At 36.4% G+C, this 18,927-nt stretch overlaps 1 long non-coding RNA gene across 1 annotated transcript; it reads right to left on the bottom strand.

Annotated features, from left to right (window-relative positions):
- Positions 1 to 1,669: 1,669 nt before the first annotated feature.
- Positions 1,670 to 18,168, bottom strand: LOC142871929 (uncharacterized). Its single transcript, XR_012920155.1, has 2 exons — positions 17,889 to 18,168; positions 1,670 to 2,911 (listed from the first exon to the last, which is right to left on the bottom strand). It is a non-coding gene; the product is annotated as an uncharacterized LOC142871929 (long non-coding RNA).
- Between the last annotated feature and the right edge of the window lie 759 nt (positions 18,169 to 18,927).

The following is an 18,927-nucleotide window of genomic DNA, read 5'->3' as shown; positions in this document are numbered from 1 at the left end:
ATGACCAAGTGGGCTTCTTCCCAGGCATGCAAGGATGGTTCAACATATGTAAATCCATAAATGTGATTCACCACATAAACAGAAGCAAAAATAAAGATCATATGATCATCTCAATAGATGCAGTAAAAGCATTAGACAAAATCCAGTACCTTTTAATGATAAAAACCCTCAACAAAGCAGGCATAGAATCTCAAAATCATAAAATCCATATATGACAAAATCACAGCCAGCATCATACTGAGTGGGGAAAATTGACAGCATTCCCACTCAGAACTAGAACAAGACAAGGATGCCCACTGTCACCACTTTTATTTAACATAATGCTGGAAGTCCTAGCCAGAGAAGTCAGGCAAGAGAAAGAAATTAAGGGTATCCAAATCAGGAAAGAGGAGGTCAAACTATTGCTTTTTGCAAATGTTATGATCTTATATATAGAAAACCCCCCAGACTCCACCAAGATTTTCAAGAGATTCCTAGAACTGGTAAATAAATTCAGTAAAGTCTCAGGTTACAAAATGAATGTAAACAAGTCAGTAGCATTCCTATACACCAACATCAGTCAAGATGAGAGTCAAATCAAAGACCCAATACCTTTCACAATTGCTACAAAGAAAATAAAATACCTAGGAATATACTTAACAAATAAGGTGAAATATCTCTACAAAGAGAACTACATTGAAGAACTATGAAACATTGAAGAAAGAAATTGTAGAAGATACAAACAAGTGAAAAAAACATATGCTCATGGATCAGTACAATCAACATTGTTAAAATGTCAATACTGCCCAAAGTACTTTGCAGATTCAATGCAGTCCCCATCAAAATACCAACATTATATCTCACAGGTGTAGAAAAAATAATTATGTGCTTCATTTGGAACCAATAAAGACCCCAAATAGCAAAAGCAATTTTGACCAAAAGGGATAAATTGGGAGACATCACATTACCAGACTTCAAACTATACTACATGGCTATAGTAACCAAAACAGCATGGTATTGGCACAAAAACAGGGACAAAGACCTATGGAACAGAACAAAAAACCCAGACATGAAACCATCCACATACAGACAACTGATCGTTAATAAAGCAGACAACAATACACAGGGGAAAAGAATCTGTATTCAATAAATGATGCTGGAAGAATTGGATAGCCACATGCAGAAGAATGAAAGAGGGTCCCTATCTCTCACTACTCACAAAAATTAATTCAAGAGAGATAAATAAGTTAAATGTAAGTCGTGAAATCTAGGAATTCTAGAAGAAAATTTTGCAACAACTCTTCTAGATATTGGTCTAAGCATAGGCATATAATTTATGAAGGAGACACAAAGGGCAACACAGCAACAACAAAAATAAATAAGTGGGACTTGATTAAGTTAAAAAAACTTTCTGCACAGCCAAGGAAATAATCAATAGAGTAATAGACAACATACAGAATGGGAGAAAATATTCACAAGCTATACAACTGATAAAGGACTAATAACCAGCATATACAGAGGAGTGAAGCACATAAGCAAGAATAAACTCAAACAACCCATTAAAAAGTAAGCAAAAGAAATGAACAGAAGCTTTTCAGAAGAAGATAGATAAATGGCAATAAACATGAAAAATACTCAATGTCACTAATCATCAGGGAAATGCAAATAAAAACCACAACGAGATGCAAATTAAAACGTCAGTCAGGTCCCATTTATTTATTTTTGTTGCTGCTGTGATTGCCTTTGGGGTCTTCTTCATAAATTCTTTGCCTAGGCCAATGTCTAGGAGAATATTTCCAATGTTTTCCTCTAGAATTCTAATAGTTTTATACCTTAGGTCTGGGGGATGGTAACACTTGAAGCTCTGACTCGAGGGGGAAGGGGGAGCAAGGGCATTATATGTAACCTTATCATTTGTAGCCCCATAATATGCTGAAATAAATTTTTAAAAATCTCAGTCAGAAGGGCTTTTATTAAAAAGTTCAAAAACAATAGATGCTGGCATAGATACAGAGAGAAAGGAATGCTTATACATTGTTGGTGGGACTGCAAATTAGTACAACTTTTATGGAAAACAGTATGGAGATGCAGTCCTCAAAGAACTAAAAGTAGACCTATTATGTGATCCAGTAATCCCATTACTGGATATTTACCCAAAGGAAAAGAAGTCATTTTATCAAAAACACATCTGCACTCAAATGTTTATTGCAGCACAGTTCACAATTGCAATGATGTGGAATCAACCTACATGCACATTAATTTCTGAGTCCTTTATTTCCTGTTATAAATCTTTGGGGTAATGTTTTGATTGTAAGAATTTTTTTTGGATAGCCTTTGGTTATACCTCAAGGTTTCACAATGAAATTCCTAACTGACCAATCATTTTTTTTTTCAGATACTTTATTATTTCCTTTTAAAAAAATCATAATATTTATTTTTATTTTATTTTATTTTTCTTTATTTCAAAGTGTTATGGGGGTACAAATGTTTTTTGGCTACAAGGATCAATTTGTAATGCTTGATTGAGGGTTACAATGTGCCTGTCACCAAGATATTGTTAATTGTACCTGTTAGGTATGTTTCTCCCATCCCTTCTTCCCTCCTTACTTCAGACAGAATTCCATTGAGTTATACTTTCCTCAATGCACACGTGTGCTCATTAGTTAGTTCAGTTTAATAGCGAGTATAAGTGGTGTTTGTTTTTCCATTATTTAGATACTTCACTTAGGATAATGGTCTCCAGTTCCATCCACATTGTCGCAAAAAGCATTAAGTCTTCTTTCTTCATGGCTGAGTAGTATTCCATGGTATACATATACCACATTTTATTAATCCATTCATGAATTGATGGACGTTTGAGTTCATTCTACATCTTTGCAATTGTGAATTGTGCTGCAATGAACATCCGAGTGCAGTTGTCTTTTTTTCCTTCCTGGTAAAGAGAGGAGGAGGGACACATTTGTACATTTCTCTATATCATTCCAATTTTAGTATATATGCTGCCGAAGCAAGCACTACATTTGTATATTTATGCCTTGCTTTTAGGAAAATAAGCAGAGGGAAAAGAGCTTTTTTTAAAAATGTACTTCTTCAAAATTGTTTTCAGCTCAAAATAATCCTTATGACAAAGTGGCATATTTTGCCCTTCACATTTAAGCTTGTAGAGCTTGAAAATTATAGAAAAACTTTTCTCTTTCAATATTGCTTCTAAGAAAATCAATGGTAAACTAATATTAATGTATATATAAGATTTAATATGTGGAATTTTAAAAATAGAATGCAATGAAAATCACACTCCCAATTATACAAAAATAAACACAGATCATGGAATAAAAATAAGAGCCAAAGAAAATAGAGAAACAAAAGAGACAAAAAGTATATAAAAATCCATTCTGAAACTAGACCTGGATTTAAGAAGAAAATTGAATTACTTTCTTCTATAGCATAGTAATCAAGAACATGGACTCTGGAGCCAGACACCTAGGTTCAACTCTGTCCAACACCATTAATGTAATTGTAATTGGTGTCAAGTAACCTCCGCACGTCTGAAATAAGTGGGGATAGAAAGAATACCTTTCTCTGGTATTGTGAGGAATAAATGATTTAATGCATTTAAAGCGTTTGAAATAGTCACCTAGGAACTGCAGATATAAAGATGAACATGACAAGTTTTCTATTCTTTGAGAGCTACCTCTTTATAAGCTACCTCTTATAAGCAAAATATAAAACAGTGAAAGTTAATGCCCTATGATGGACAAATGATGGATGGATAGTTGGGCATAGCAGTGTGGGCATTAGAGTATCTATTTAGTAAATGAGGAAACTGAGACGCAAAAACTCTTTGATTTACTTCTAATCTCTTGGCTAGCAAGACCTGGGCCGAGAATACAATTTAGTTGACCATCTCCAAGGAGAGAACCAGGGCTCTTTCTTCTGTGCAGTGTAATGTGAACTTCTCTACTTACTATCTTTATGATCTTTGTGAAGTGGTTTAGCTTCTCTGAGTCTTAATTTTTGTATCTACAAAACAGAGATAATAGTACCTACCCTCTGCAAATGGCTATGTGTATTAAATGAGATGATATATATACTCTGATGTACAGAGTGCCTGGCTTACAGCAAGCATTCAATATCTTTTTACCTTTATTAATACTAATATAAATATTTTATTTCAGCTCAGTACTGTTGTGGGGAATAGAGTATATACCTAGAGTCATGTAGTCAAGAGTAGTCCTATTTTGTATGCAATTTTTGCTTCTGAATTGGGAATATATGACAGAAACAATCAGAAATAATAAAGATAAAAATCTATAATTACAAGGTAAAGTTTTCACAGAGTAAGTAATTAATTGAAAAACGAAGTAACTTGAGTTCTCCTCCTTTTTCTTTAAGCTCCCACAATTGGTTATTACCTGCTTTAAAACACTCTATAATGTGAGCTTCACAGAAAAGAAGAAAATTCTCTCTGGACAATGCAGTCTATATAAAGCAGCAAAAAGATGCTCAATGTAAGTGGAATCGACTTTTTATGTGATGATTGGAAATATTTCTGTGCCCTCTCCACAAACTGCCAGTATCTTCAAACAAAGCAGGTTCGTCAACTTCAAGGTCTGAGTAATGCCAAAGAAGGAAAATGTCTCTGTGTGGGGGAAATTATGGCCTTCATTTGGAAGTACTTTGCAATAAAATATCTAAAAATATATGCTTTTAAGGGTTTGGGCTGGTTTTAAAATGTGAAACGATTAAGCCTTTTAAGACTGTCTTTTTTGTTGTTGTTTAAAAGATAATTGTGGCCAGAATGATAATGAGTGTCATTAAAAACCACATAAGTTAGGGAACTCTGGGATACAAGACTTATGATGAAAAAACTGTGCTCTAGTCCTAAGGTGCAAAGATGCTATTCTGAAAGCTGTTCAGTGGCTGATTCAACCTGAGTTCACTGAGCCCTAGGGATGCACAGAGATCTGTTCTAGGCGCTGGAGGCAGGCCAGCAAAGTGTGGGACAGAACCCTGTTCAGGTTCCCTTTGGAAAGACAAGCCACACACTCATAAGTCAACAGAATAATGTCCAAGGTCCATAAAAATCTGGTAATGAGGAATCACAATGCAGCATTTGACTCAGGCCAGATGATAGACATAGGCAATAAGTTTTTTGAGTTATGGGAAGAAGAAAGCACTGAGATCTGCAAGGATCAGGGAAGGCTTCATGGAAGAGGTGAGATCTTGGGCTGAAACTCAGTGAATATACAGCATCAGGAGATGTGTAAAATAAGTGAGTTGCTAGGGTCATGAGACGGGATTGCTGCTATACAGTACTAGGAACCTCCCTGGGACATCTCTCAGTATTACCAGGCTATGGCTTGATGAAACATGGTAACTAGGTGTCCAGGCTCCTCAGGGATGAAGGTTTGGGTATCCACTCCAGGCAAGTCACCTATATTGACAGAAGCACTAGCCAAAGCTTAAGGGAAACCTAAAATGGAGATAGAGAAGCAAGATGATGAGTATCACTTCTGGCCTCTGGACTAAATGTTACAGCAGGAGATTAACTTATTACTCTGACTTTTCCTCTTAGAAATTTCCCCAGAAATTGTGGCCATCAAGAAAGTGGAAGAATCTGTGATAGACTAAACTGAATGTGCCCCACCCAGAGTATTTCAGAGCAGCCAGTTTCCAATGTCTGATTGGCTATGGGAGTACAATAGCCCAGCTCCTTCACCTTAGAACATGACCACCTTCAGGGTGTATGTTACACTCCAGAGGCCCCTGCAGGGCAGGCTACAGTTTGAATTTCTCAAGAAATCACACTCCTACTTGGCTTCTTTCCCTCCCCTCCCTGCTTCCTGTCTTCCCTGGTTTCTTTTTATTTTTTAATTTCAGAATATTTACAGAGGTGCAAATGTTTGGTTACATAGATTGCTTTTGTGCTTCTTGAGTCAAAGTTAAAAGTGTGCCCACCACCCAGATAGTGTATACTGGACCCATTAGCTATGATTTCACCTATCCCCTCCTCCCCACTCCTACCTGCATGATTTCTGTTGAATGTTACTTCCATGTGTGCACTTGAGTACTGATTAGTTAGTACCAATTTAAGAGTGAGTACATGTGGTGTTGGGATTTTCATTCTTGTGATACTTCACTTAGGAGAATGGTCTCCAGTTCCATCCAGATTGTTGCAAAAGGTATTAATTCATTTTTTGGATGGCTGAATAGTACTCCATGGTATACATATACCACATTTTATTGATCCACTCATGGATTGATGGGCACTTGGGTTGACTCCACATCTTTGCAATTGTGAATTGTACTGCAATAAACATTCTAGTTCAAGTGTCTTTTTGACAAAATGATTGTTTTTTCCTTTGGGTAAATACGCAGTAGTGGGATTGTTGAATCAAATAGTAGGTCTACTTTTAGTTCTTTGTAGAATCTCCATACTATTTTCCATAGAGGTTACACTAGTTTGCAGTTCCACCAACAGTGCATACATGTTCTTTTCTCTCCACATCCATGCCAGCATCTATTGTTTTGGGACATTGTGATAAAAGCCATTCTCACTGGGGTAAGGTGATATCTCATTGTGGTTTGATTTGCATTTCCCTGATGATTAGTGACATTGGGGTTTTTTTCATATGTTTATTGGCCATTTGTCTACCTTCTTTTGAAAAGCTTCTCTTCTTGTCTGTTGCCCACTTTTTCATGGGGTTAATTTTTTTCTGGCTGATTTGCTTGAGTTCTTTGTAGATGCTGGTTATTAGCCCTTTATGGGATGTATAGCATGCAAATATTTTCTCCCATTCTATAGGTTATCTATTTGCTCTTTTGATTGTTTCCTTGGCTGTGCAGAAGCTTTTAAATTTAATCAGGTCCCATCTAGTTATTTTTGCTGTTGCTGTGATTGCTTTTGGGGTCTTCTTCATAAATACTTTGACTAGGCCAATGTCTATAATAGTTTTCCAGAAGTTTTTTCTAGAATTCTTATGGTTTCATGCCTTAGGTTTAAGTCTGTTATTCATCCTGAGTTGTTTATTGTGAGTAGTGAGAGCTGAGAATCCTATTTCAGTTTTCAACATGTGGCTATCCAATTCTTCCAGCACCACTTATTGAATAGGGATTCCTTTCCTCAGTGTATGTTTTTGTGTGCTTTGTCAAAATCAGATGGCAATATTAGAATTATTTTATATCTTCATTCTCTGTTCTGATCCATAGGTCTGTGTCTCTATTCCTGTGCCAATACCATGCTATTTTGGTTGCTATAGCCTTGTAGTATAGCTTGAAGTCTGGTAAATTGATGCCTCCCAATTTGTTCTTTTTGCTTAAGGTTGCTTTGGCTATATGGGGTCTTCTCTGGTTCCATACAAAACATAGAATTATTTTTTCTAGATCTGTGAAAAATTATGCTGGTAATTTAAGAGGAATTGCATTTAATCTGTAGATCACTTTGGGTAGTATAGACATTTTAACAATGATAAGCATGGTATGGTTTTCCATCTGTTTATATCCTTTGCTATTTCCTTTATCAGTGTTTCATAGTTCTCCCAGTAGAGGTGTTTCACCTCATTAGTTAAATATATTCCTAGATATCTTATTTTATTTGTTACTATTGTGAAAGACATTGAGTCTTTGATTTGGTTTTCAGCTGGACTGTTTCAATGATCTAATGAATCATCTCATGGGAACTGGAAAAGGATGAGGAAACCAATCCCAAACACAGCAGAAGAAAAGAAATAACCAAGATCAGAGCAGGCCTAAGTGAAATTGATAACAAAAAAACTATGTAGAAGATTAATGACACAAAAGATTGGTTTTTTGGAAAGATGAACAAAATTGACATGCATTTCACAAGATTAACCAGAAACAGAAAAGAAAAGACTTTAATAAGCTCAATTAGAAATGAAAAAGGAGAAATTACAACTGATACCATGGAATACAAAATATCATCTGTGAATACTATAAATTTCTATATCCACATAAACTTGAAAGTGTGGAGGAAATGGACGAATTCTCAGAAACACACAGCCTCCCTAGGCTCTTTCATGAATAAATAGAATTCCTACAGACCAATATCAAGTACCAAAGTTTAAGCAGCAATACAAAACCTTCCAAAAAAAATGTCCTCCTGGATCAGATGGTTTCACACCTGAATTTTACCAGATCTATAAAGAAGAACTGGTACCTATCCAACATCACCTTATACCAAAGGCAGGAAAGGACTCAAAAAAAAAAAAAAAGAAAGAAAAAGAAAACTACAGACCATATCCCTTATTAATATAGATGCAAAAATTCTCAATAAAATCCTAGGAAGCCAAATTCAGTGGCTCATCAAAGAAATAATCCATCATGACCAAGCGGGATTCATCCCAGAGATCCAGGGATGGTTCAACATATGTAAATCTGTAAAGATAATTTACTACATAAATAGAAGTAAAACAGAGACCATGTGATCCTCTCAATAGATACAGAAAAAGCATTTGACAAAATTCAACATCCTTTTACGATAAGAATGCTTAACAAAATAGGACTACATGGGACTTACCTCAAAATGATACAAGCCATTTAAGACAAACTCACAGTCAACAACATACTGAAAGGGGAAAAATTAAAATCATTCCTACTTAGAACTGGAACAAGACAAGGTTGCCTATTATCACCACTTCTATTCAATAGAGTGCTGGAAATCTTAGCACAATCAGACAAGAGATAGAAATCAAAGGTATCCACATGGGGGTAGAAGAGGTCAAACTATTGCTCTTTGCTGATAATATAATCTTATATCTAGATAATTCCAAAGATTCTGCCAAGAGACTTCTGGAATTGATAAATAAATTCAGCAAAGTCTCACATTACAAAATCAATGTACACAAATCAATAGCATTCATATACAACACATTTGTTTAAAATAAATCGCTCTATTTCATATTCTACTTCATAGAGTCTTCAGCTTTTTCTAATTGTTTTATGCTAGTTTGTCTTGTTTACACAACAGGATTGTGAGATATATTTTACCATCTGAGAATATTGTACAATTTTAAAGACACATGGTACTTATTCACCCACTTATTAATTTCACAAGGGCTAATTAGGTACTTATAGTGTGCCTGGCACTTCCTTCTTATAGCAGATGCCCACTCACTACTGAAACCACATTTCTCCTCTATGGAAACCCCATTTCTCCCCTTCTCTTCTCCTCAATAAAGAATACATGGTCCTGACTCACAGGGAGTTAGTTCCTGGTCTAGTTGTAGAGACAGGGAAAGAAGGAGGAACTTGCTGGATGGTGTGGTAAATGTTATGACAGAAAAGGGTAGAAAGTAGTGGAATTTCAGCCAAACACAGCCTTTGAGAGACAGGGAAGACTGGGAACAGATGTGAGGCCGGGGACAAGTCCAGAGCAGGTGTTCTCTAAACTTCATATATTCATACATTAGGACGTAGCCAGATGGAGGGAGGGTATTTGAGGCAGAAAAAAAAAGGCCCAAACAAAGGCGTAAACATGGAGAAGAACATGGGATGTACGGAAGCTGCTGCTAGAGGTTCAGCAGAGCTAGAATTTAGAGTCAGAAAAGGGCTGGCAAGAAAGGAATGTGAGCCAGAATATGAAGGGCCTGGATATTGTGCTATGTACTATAGATTTTCTTTGAAAAACAATAGGGAGAGAGAAAAAAAACCAGATTGGCAACACAATAAGAATTGCACTTTAATTTACTCTGGCTGCTCTATGGAAACTGAATTGTGAGGAGAAAGAGTGGAAGAAAGGAGACCCTTTAGGAAGATAGTGCAGTAGTCTTGGAAGCGTGAGGTGATGTTCAGATTGAGCCAGTATCTGGGAAAATAGAGAAGTGTGGAAGGGGGTATTAAAAGGAGAAGCTGGGCTATGTGTTAGAAGATAAGGTTGGGGAAGGCAGGCATGAAAAAGAAGTTCATCGCATACAATAGAGCAATCTGGGCTGAGGAAGGAGAAATGCCTCAGCCTAGCTTTGAGAGAACTGGAGGACTCATTCCTGTCCCTGGGCTTTGAATTTGTTGTTACTTCTGCTTGAAATTCTTCTACAAGTTCTTTGTTCACATGTGACAAAGCCAAACACAAAATTTACCCTGTTTCTGAATCTGCTGACAAAGCAAAAACATTGACACTTCAACATCTTGTTCTTTGTCTAATAGTTGATTAGCTGAGATTATAGCTCTTTGTTCTCTAAAGCTCATAACCACAGAGAAAAACATTTCTTGTTTAGGTACAAACTGTGACTTTCGATTCTTGAAATAACCACAACTGTAAACCACATCATTTGCAACTTGTTTCTGCTTCACTATAAAAGCCAAACTGCCTAGGCTGCCTAAACCATTCTGATCTTCTTTAGATCAGGAGTGGTCTCCCTTTTGCAACAGCCCAGACAAGATCTTTTAACTTGTCTAATTTTCTTTGACAGTTTGGTGCCATGACTCAGGACGGGACCCTGCCTTCAGATGCCAATCTATTCCACCCAGATAATAAGAGCAATTGGAGCTCTTTGTGCTTCATTTCTGGCTGGCAACCCAGGGACCTAACAGTGAGCTCTTTTTCTGATCCTATGTTCCAGACCCTTGTCTGTTGGTAGCATGGTAAGAATTTGATTCTTATTCTTTGTGAGTATGTAGTTGAATTCTGGTGCTGGATTTTGCTTTGTTTTGTTTTGTTTTATGGTCATTTGGCAATCTCTTTAAATGGATTAAATGGTTTAGAGGTATATTGTCTTTGTTGGGTGAAAGATGACAAAAAATTTAGTTTGTTACTTTTTCTCTTTGTTTATCTATTTTTCTCTATTTTAACTGAAATCAATTAAGAATTTATACCCAGTGGGAAGACAAAAGCTTTTATTTTATATAAACTAGTGAATTTTGTATTTTTGTGTTTATGTCTGGTTTGAAGCTAAAATTTTAGAATCAAAACTATAAGTATTTTATGTCTGTATATATGTTTGTGTGTTGGTGGGTATGTAATATTTTCCTGTCTCTAGATTTTATTACTAAATTAGATTATAAAAATTTTTAAGGAAGCTCTATTCTGATTTATTAATACTTAGAGTGGAATAGTTCTTATATAAATGGACTATTCTAAAATTTCCAGAAATTAAGAAAACTGAACTTCTAATTTTAATATGCTAAATATATATTCTTACAGACACTAACTTAAATGTTATAAGAATTCAAGTTCACATAATTTAGGTAAATTTTGGCAAATGAGACTAGTTTATTATTGTCAGTTTAATAAAAATAGCTATGTCTTCTGAGTTATTAGTATAAGGCATTATACAAATATATATTTTTATTTACTTGGATGTGTTCTTCCTAAACTTGTACAGGTTTCCTGGTTTAATAAGCTAGCATTTTAGTTGCTATATGGTTATAATTATAAAAATATAAGTTTGTATTTAGTCAAATTGTATAATTATTTTAACAAATTTTATTTTAAAAGTAATTAATTATGTTTTATAGTATGTCAGGTTGAAGATAGTTTCCAAGATCTCTCTTTTTTCTTTTTTTTTTTTTTTTTTTTTGAGATAGGGTCTCACTTTATTGCCCTGGCTAGAGTGCCATGGCATCAGCCTCACTCATAGAAACCTCAAACTCCTGGGCTCAAGCAATCCTTCTGCCTCAACCTCCCGAGTAGCTGGGACTATGGGCATGCGTCACCATGCCTGGCTAATTTTTTATATATATTTTTAGTTGGCCAATTAATTTATTTCTATTTTTAGTAGAGACAGGGTCTCACTCTTGCTCAGGCTGGTTTCAATCTCCTGACTTTGAGCTATCCTCCCACCTTGGCCTCCCAGAGTGCTAGGATTACAGGTGTCAGCCACCACACCTGGCCCCAAGATCTCTTGGTAACTTAAAACTTTGCACTGAGGCAAAATTTAGTTAGTTAATGGACATTCATTAGATATTGAGATCATATCTAGGTAGAACAAAATACTGAAACATTAAATACTAAATATAATTTTATGCTTATATACTTATTGCTTCTTATTTTCATATGATACAGAGAGGCTATATATTTGGGCCTAGTAATAAAAATGTTAATTTCTGCCACATTAAGAAGTTGTAGTATAAAGAATATTCATGGCTATAAAGTTATGAAATATATATTCACAAGCTCTGCTAGTCTGATATAAAGTAGTGGTGTGTAAAAGACAGTTTAAAATTATCCACTGAAAAAGAGGCCCTCCTTGGCCAAAGTTTAGTCAAGTTTGTTGGAGTTCTTTTCTTGGCTAGATTTCTTGACCTTCCCAGCCCTGTTTTAGTAAAGATTCCCGCTAAGCCAGTTTATGCAGAATCTCTCACCCTTGTTATTAGACCACTCTTGATATTTGATCAAGTTCCTCATCCCTCACCCTTAATATCTAAGTTCATGGCCTACCTTTAGCAAGAATCTTATTAAGTCAGTATAGCAAGAATTCCTCTACCTTTGATATCTAATCAAGTTTCTCTTAGTAATTTTCTATCCACTTACCACCTTACTCTGCTCCTTGGCTATAAATCCCCAGCTATCTTTGCTGTGTGGAAAGTTGAGCTCAGTTCTATACAGAAGTCTCTCTCCCTTCTTGCAGTAGTTTGAATAAGATCTATCTTGCTGTTTTAACAAGTGTCCAGTGATTAAGTACCCTTTGACATTATTTCCAAGGTTTCTGTATGCAACAGAAGTTACTGCAGTTAAAAGTTATAATCAGTATATGAGAATGAAACCCTGGTAGGAGTGACAGTGGCAGAAAGGAACATTTTGTATGCAAGTTATACAGGATCTGTTGTGTTTAGGAAAACAGGAGTAAATTTGTCTTAAAGTAAAATGAATGGTTGTTCCAGAATGGGGAATAGGAAAATGTAGAGGAAAACTCTTCAAAACCCTGACTGGATAGAGAAAAATGTAGAGATTTTATGGAAAAACTATTTTATTTACTTCTTACAACCAAATCTGTATAAAGTTTAATGGATTTGTTTATAAGAATTTTAGTAATAGCATTAGTATCAAATATTATACTGATTTAAAACTTGAATTGGGTTTTCTCTCTACTAAAATGATATATTTTTTTGGATTAGTGGTGTTTTCTTAATAAGAGCTTACAAAAGACTTTTTTTTTTTTTTTACCTTCTGAGTAATCTGCCTAGAAGACATTCCAGATCTTATTAGAATGAATTTTGTGCTTTGCATTGACTTTATCATGTCCGTGATTTTTTTAAGAGGACAAAATCATTTAATTGAGCTAAAGTTGTTTATAATCATGTTACCTCCTATATATAATTTAAAAATCTTTTAATGTCATTTTGATTATATAATCAAGTATTATTTCTCAGCAATCCATTATACTATTTAATTAATTATTCAAATTTCTTGACAACTTTTAATATTTTACCTTCCCTAAATCAAATTTTAAATGATATCTTTTGCATTGCCAAGATAAAAACATATACAAGTCTGCAGTTGAGTGAGAAAAACATGACTAACGGAGACTATTGCAGTATGAAAATGCTCACAATCTAAACCAGGAAAGACTCAGGCAAGGGGTGAGCAAACACAATGTTTATATGCAGAGACCCCAGGATAGGGACCTGTGGAAAGTGGAAGAGGTATGGGATTCCAAAAGCTTGTGTATGTCAGAGAAAGGGCAGTACTGAGACTTAATGGACTACATCAAATATTGCACCAATGGAAAAGTTGAGGTAGGAAGTAAGGTTTGTGACAGGCACATAGGGTGGGACTCTGGATCTAAGACAGAGTGAACATATTAAACTGCAGGAAGATGTTCATATAAAGTTGAGGACTTGGTGTTTTAGGCAAACCAGCCAAAAGTTATGCCAAGGACAAAGTTGGACCATCCTTGTCAGTCCCAAGTCTTGTTTAAGACAGACTCAGAAAGATTGTCCCTGAACAACATAGGGATAAGGAGTATCTCAAGGAGGAGATGAATGAGTGCAATGGTCTCGGGGCCAGAGTTTGCTCACTACTGTTGTCCTTGGAGGACCAGTTAAACCATCCGTCAGGCATGCTAGCAAAGGCCAATTGTTTCAGTGTTTTTCAGATCAGACTTCTTAAAAGTGGGATGCCTAAAAAAAATAAGATAAAATATTAATATAAAAGAGCATATTAAAGTAAAAAAGACAAGTTGAACACAAGGGTATCCATTCCAGGGATTCCAAGAGGTTAGTGGACAAAACTTTTGATTATGCAGCAAGGCTCTTTGTGTTATTTGATGCTCTTGGTCATATTGCCCAGAGTCTGGGTTAGCTCTCCTGTGAGAACATGTGTGACCATGCATTTTGGCAGACTTCTGCAATGGTTCAGAGAGTGGCTTGTCCCGAGAAAATTAGGGCCCACGATAGTCTACTGCAATGATTAGTCTTGACAGGTTTATAGCAAGTCATCAGGCCTGAGCTGGCTGTGATTCTTCAGATCCTGAGAGCCAACCACAAGGCAATCTCCAATCTCAATCAGGATCTCGGTAGTAAGGTTTTAGTTCTCAGTGATTACAAGTAAAGAGGAAGAGAGAAAAAATGGAAGGTTAGTTTGGAGGGTTATAGCCAGATGTTAAAAGAAAGTGGAAGATTTGAAATTTGGTAAAAGTTGACATTTTGTGCAAGGTAATAGATCCAAGTCCAATTTATAAATAGGTATCAAAACTGGTTTTCCCACAGTGGGAGAGGAAGCCACTTATATCTCCACCAGGCAAGACAGGGTTTCCATATCCATGAGTTACTGTAATTTAAAAAAGAAGTACAAAGTAGCTCAAATATTAAAAATAACAAGGTTAAGAATCTGATAATCCAGATGGGTATGTTACAGTTTCCCACTGAAACACAAAAGCTCTCTCTATAGTCCCTCCCCGACACCCTTTTAATCAAAGACATTCTCAAAGAAAGATTATTCTTGATCACAAAATAAGATTGGTTTCATGAGATTTGACCTGGTTATTTACACAGTTGCAGCAAGAATGGCAATATGCATTTAGATTGTTTTACATTTGCTTTGCCTGGAGTTTTCATAGAGAATCTCAAATTGGACTTTTCAAAACCTCTTGATGATAAGATAGCAAGCCAAGAACTCACCATCAGATTTCCCCTGCGGTACCTATTGGTTTGGCATGATTCCTCTCTTCTTGAGTCCCCCAAATAGCCTAAGATTCCTGAGCCTTCTGGGAAGTGCCCCTCTTTGCTCACCTGCAAAGCTGGGAACCCTGCAAAGCCAGGTATCAGGCCAGTTCTCACCAGAGGAGCTCTGTAAGCATTGGTCCCATACGGCCACCCTGAGTTCCTCAAATGTGTCTGGTCATATCTGCTTAAATAAGTGTCACTCTCAAATATGACATTCCAGGCAAAGCCTTGGTTGTATTACCAATGTTTCCAATTATGTCCTGTTAACAAGGAGGACAGACTCTTTTTGAATCTATGCAAATAACTATATTGGCATGAAAACAAGAATACTTAATAAAAATTTTCAAATTTGGAGAAGGTGAGTCAGGGAGGAAAAGATAGAAGTTTCATTTCTGTTTAAAGAAATGAGTGTGAGTGTAGTTTGTGAAATTGTTGTGAGTGATAGATAGCTTAAAAGAAACGAGAAAGAGGTCTCTCATATCCAGAACATAAAACATTAAAGCAATAGCACTATTCCAAACAAAGCCTACAATCATCCCTCATCAGTTCTTTCAGTCCTATGTAATTAATCTATGTTCTGCTTGATCATGGATTAGCAGTCTCAGGAACCCATCGCTTTCTCAAGCAGATTTCTGTAACCCCTGACTCAGTCCATTGGTGTGGTCCCAAAGCTATTTAAGCAATGCCATCAGAAACCTTTGCCAAGGAGTCCCTGACACAGTCCTTTTCCGTGGTTACCCGAGACAGTTTCTTTATTTTGTTGAAGACAAAGCCCTCTCTGGTCTATGGATGATTTGGAAGTGTTTGTTGGGAAGCATCAGAGTAAAACAGAAAGCCATTCATAGATGACAAAAGACTTAAAATAGCTATGGTTAACATATTTTTGATAATTTCTAAAAGAAAAGATCTGATGAAAGTTCACTACAAACGTGATACAATTAACAAAAACTTTTAATTGTTCTTGTGGCACTTAAAGTCACTTCAAAAGGTTTTAGACAGAATTATATATAAAGATAGTGAATGATTCATTTTATTTTCAAAGGAGAGTGGATATTGCATCAAATTTATGAAAATGGATGGGCATAATTTTTACAGAGAAAAAATATTCAGATATAATATAATCATGAGACATAATATACCATGAATATGTCAGGCATCTGGTTAGAATATACCAAGAATATATCTAGATTATGAAGCAAAGAGATTCAGTATGTCTGTATAAGTTTAGGAGGAAAATACTCAAGTAGAGTAAAAATGCATTCTTGCAACATGGACAAACCAGAAGACATAGCTATATTTATTAAATCAGCAAGATCAAATTACTCTCAGTTGGCAAAAGTGTATCTAAATTATTTGAGCTTGAATTTTAAAAAAATTTGGTAAGTTTTTATAAGAATACTTTTTTCACATTGATTATATTAGAAATTTAATTTCCTAAATTTCTGGGAAGTTTAAGGATGTTGAATTTAAATAGGCTCTTATTTATTTCTAAGCCAATCCAAAGAAGCTCCTTTAAGGGATTTTGTAATTTAATGTGGTGGTATCATCTGGAGTTAGCAAAATATTACACAAACACAATGTGTGTGTGCATGCATACATACACACAAATATACATCAACATACAGACAGACATAAATAGAGATCTTACAGCTTTAATTTAGCCATAATTCAAGCATAATCTCAGAAATACAAAACTCACTGGTTCATACAAAGGAGCTGACTCTCATTGTTTCCCCCTTCCCTTTACATTTTTACAACGATCATATTTTTTGGCAGATAGAGCAATTTGAAGTAACTTGTTCAATATAAGGACTGAAGCATCTTCACCAATATTTGTGTAGGAATCTCTTAACATGTCCTTGGGCCTAATGTGTGATTCTGTTGAGGCTGTGGACTAAATTTCAGGGAGGGACAGAAGAGAGACCAAGTGGCCATCTGGTGTCTCCAAATCCCATCCAAGTAGATTAAATGTCAGGTCAGTTTCCAGTTAGCCTTTTCAGCCTCAGGCTGTTGCTCTTGGTACCCCGAGCTCCTCCAGAGCATCTAAAACGGAAACAGGAACTTATACCTTTAGGGAATTGAGGGGCCAGAGTGAAAGGGAAAAGCTCTGGCAGGGAAGACAGAGGGGTGGAGAGGTAAGGGTGTTGTAGGGGGAAGGTCCAAGGATTCCAGGGAGCTGAGGGGAAGATGGAAAAAGGAGAAAGGAGATATTGAGTGGCAGGAGATGAGAAGAGACAGGTCTCAGAAGTTGTTGGGGAGGGAAGATGGTTTTTGAGGGAAGCAATGGTCTCTAAAATGTTTGTGTAGAAGAGATGTAATTTCTTTCTCTTTGTACCAAATGCATATCAACAACAAAAAAGCAAGCAGTCCATTGCTCGAATGAGATCTCAAAGGCACAGGATTCAAGAGCCCTTTACAGAACAGGACAATTTGGGAACATCCTAGGTTCCTCCAAAGAGGGCCATTGAAGTTCAAGTTATCTCTAGTAAAATTTTGGCATTTTTGAAGAATTGGGTGGAGTTAGTATAGAATGACAAAAAGCATACTCCACAGTGGAGGAGTCTGGGGGACAACAATTAGATTGATAGTTCTGCCTCAGAGATCTTGAGACTTTAAACCAAGGTATGATGCCTGGGAGAGAGTCAGGGGCTTTCACCACACTCAAAAAGGCAGAAGGAAAAGATAGAAAGACAGAAGAAAAAGACAGCAATGAGAGAAAAACAAAGTCAAGCCTTTACCATGCTGCGAGGGACAAATGTCTGGAACTCTCATTAGGAATCTTGACTTACCATTGTGGATCCCGATTTCCCCAGCCAGGAAAAGGCGCAAGGAGTCTGAGAAGACCGTGTTGGGTGAAGAAAGCAGGAGCCCAGGGGCAGTCGGCATTTTGTCCGAGTCATGGCACCATCACTGGTAAAGAAAAAAAGTGCATTCTGGACATTAACAAGGAAAAACTTTCTTAAGAGGGTATTGCAGTAGGAAGAGGGAAGTGTCATAACAGAAAGATGCTCAAAGCCTAATTGAAAAATGTCTCAGGGAAGGGATGAATGAGAAAAGCTTTTAAATGCAGAGACTCCCGGAATAGGTAGAGATGGAAAGTAGAAGGGGGAGGTGCGGAAAGCTGGTGGTGGGGGGAGTTCTTGAAACCTAACAAACATCACTAAATACTGCATTAACAGGAAAGATGAGACAGGATATGTTGGTTTGTGGTTAGGCATATGGGGCAGGGTGTGTGCCTGAGATGGGGCCAACAGGTGGTTAAACCATGAGAAACTCAGAGCACAGGTCCTAGTGATCCTCAGGAAACCAGTCTAAAGTTGTGTCAAGCGCAAAGTCTGATTGGCCTCCCCAGCATTTAAAATTGCTTCTGAGATTTCCCAGATGACCTGTGGAAAATCACAACGGTTTATTCTTTCACCTTGTAAAAAGAAAAGAGTTAGAAAGAATTAGGGTTATTTGGTATGTTGCTCATGATGAGATGCATGGGATGCATTGTCAAATCAGAAGAGATGCTTAGATTTCCAAGGTTAAATTTACGTGGGTAAAATATTATTAATATAAAGACGTTTAAAACTGTATTCTACATGGAAAGATTCCAGAGAATTGTGACTGTCTTCACTGTCTGTGATATATTTCCATTTATCAGGGTCCTGGGGTTGCTTTGCCTAATATTAGACAACAACAGTTTAATTTTTTGAGTCACAATTTGAGTAATTTTTTAAAACATTAACTCAGCCGTAACTTTAGTTCTTTAATTTGAATCCAGTATAAATGAGGCCAGTAGTTTTTTGCTGGGAATTCACATCACTTATCTATGCAGTTTTGCTA

The sequence above is a fragment of the Microcebus murinus genome, chromosome 7 (assembly GCF_040939455.1).
Source record: "Microcebus murinus isolate Inina chromosome 7, M.murinus_Inina_mat1.0, whole genome shotgun sequence".
Taxonomy (NCBI): domain Eukaryota; kingdom Metazoa; phylum Chordata; class Mammalia; order Primates; family Cheirogaleidae; genus Microcebus; species Microcebus murinus.
This window is presented reverse-complemented; position numbering and strand designations above follow the sequence as displayed.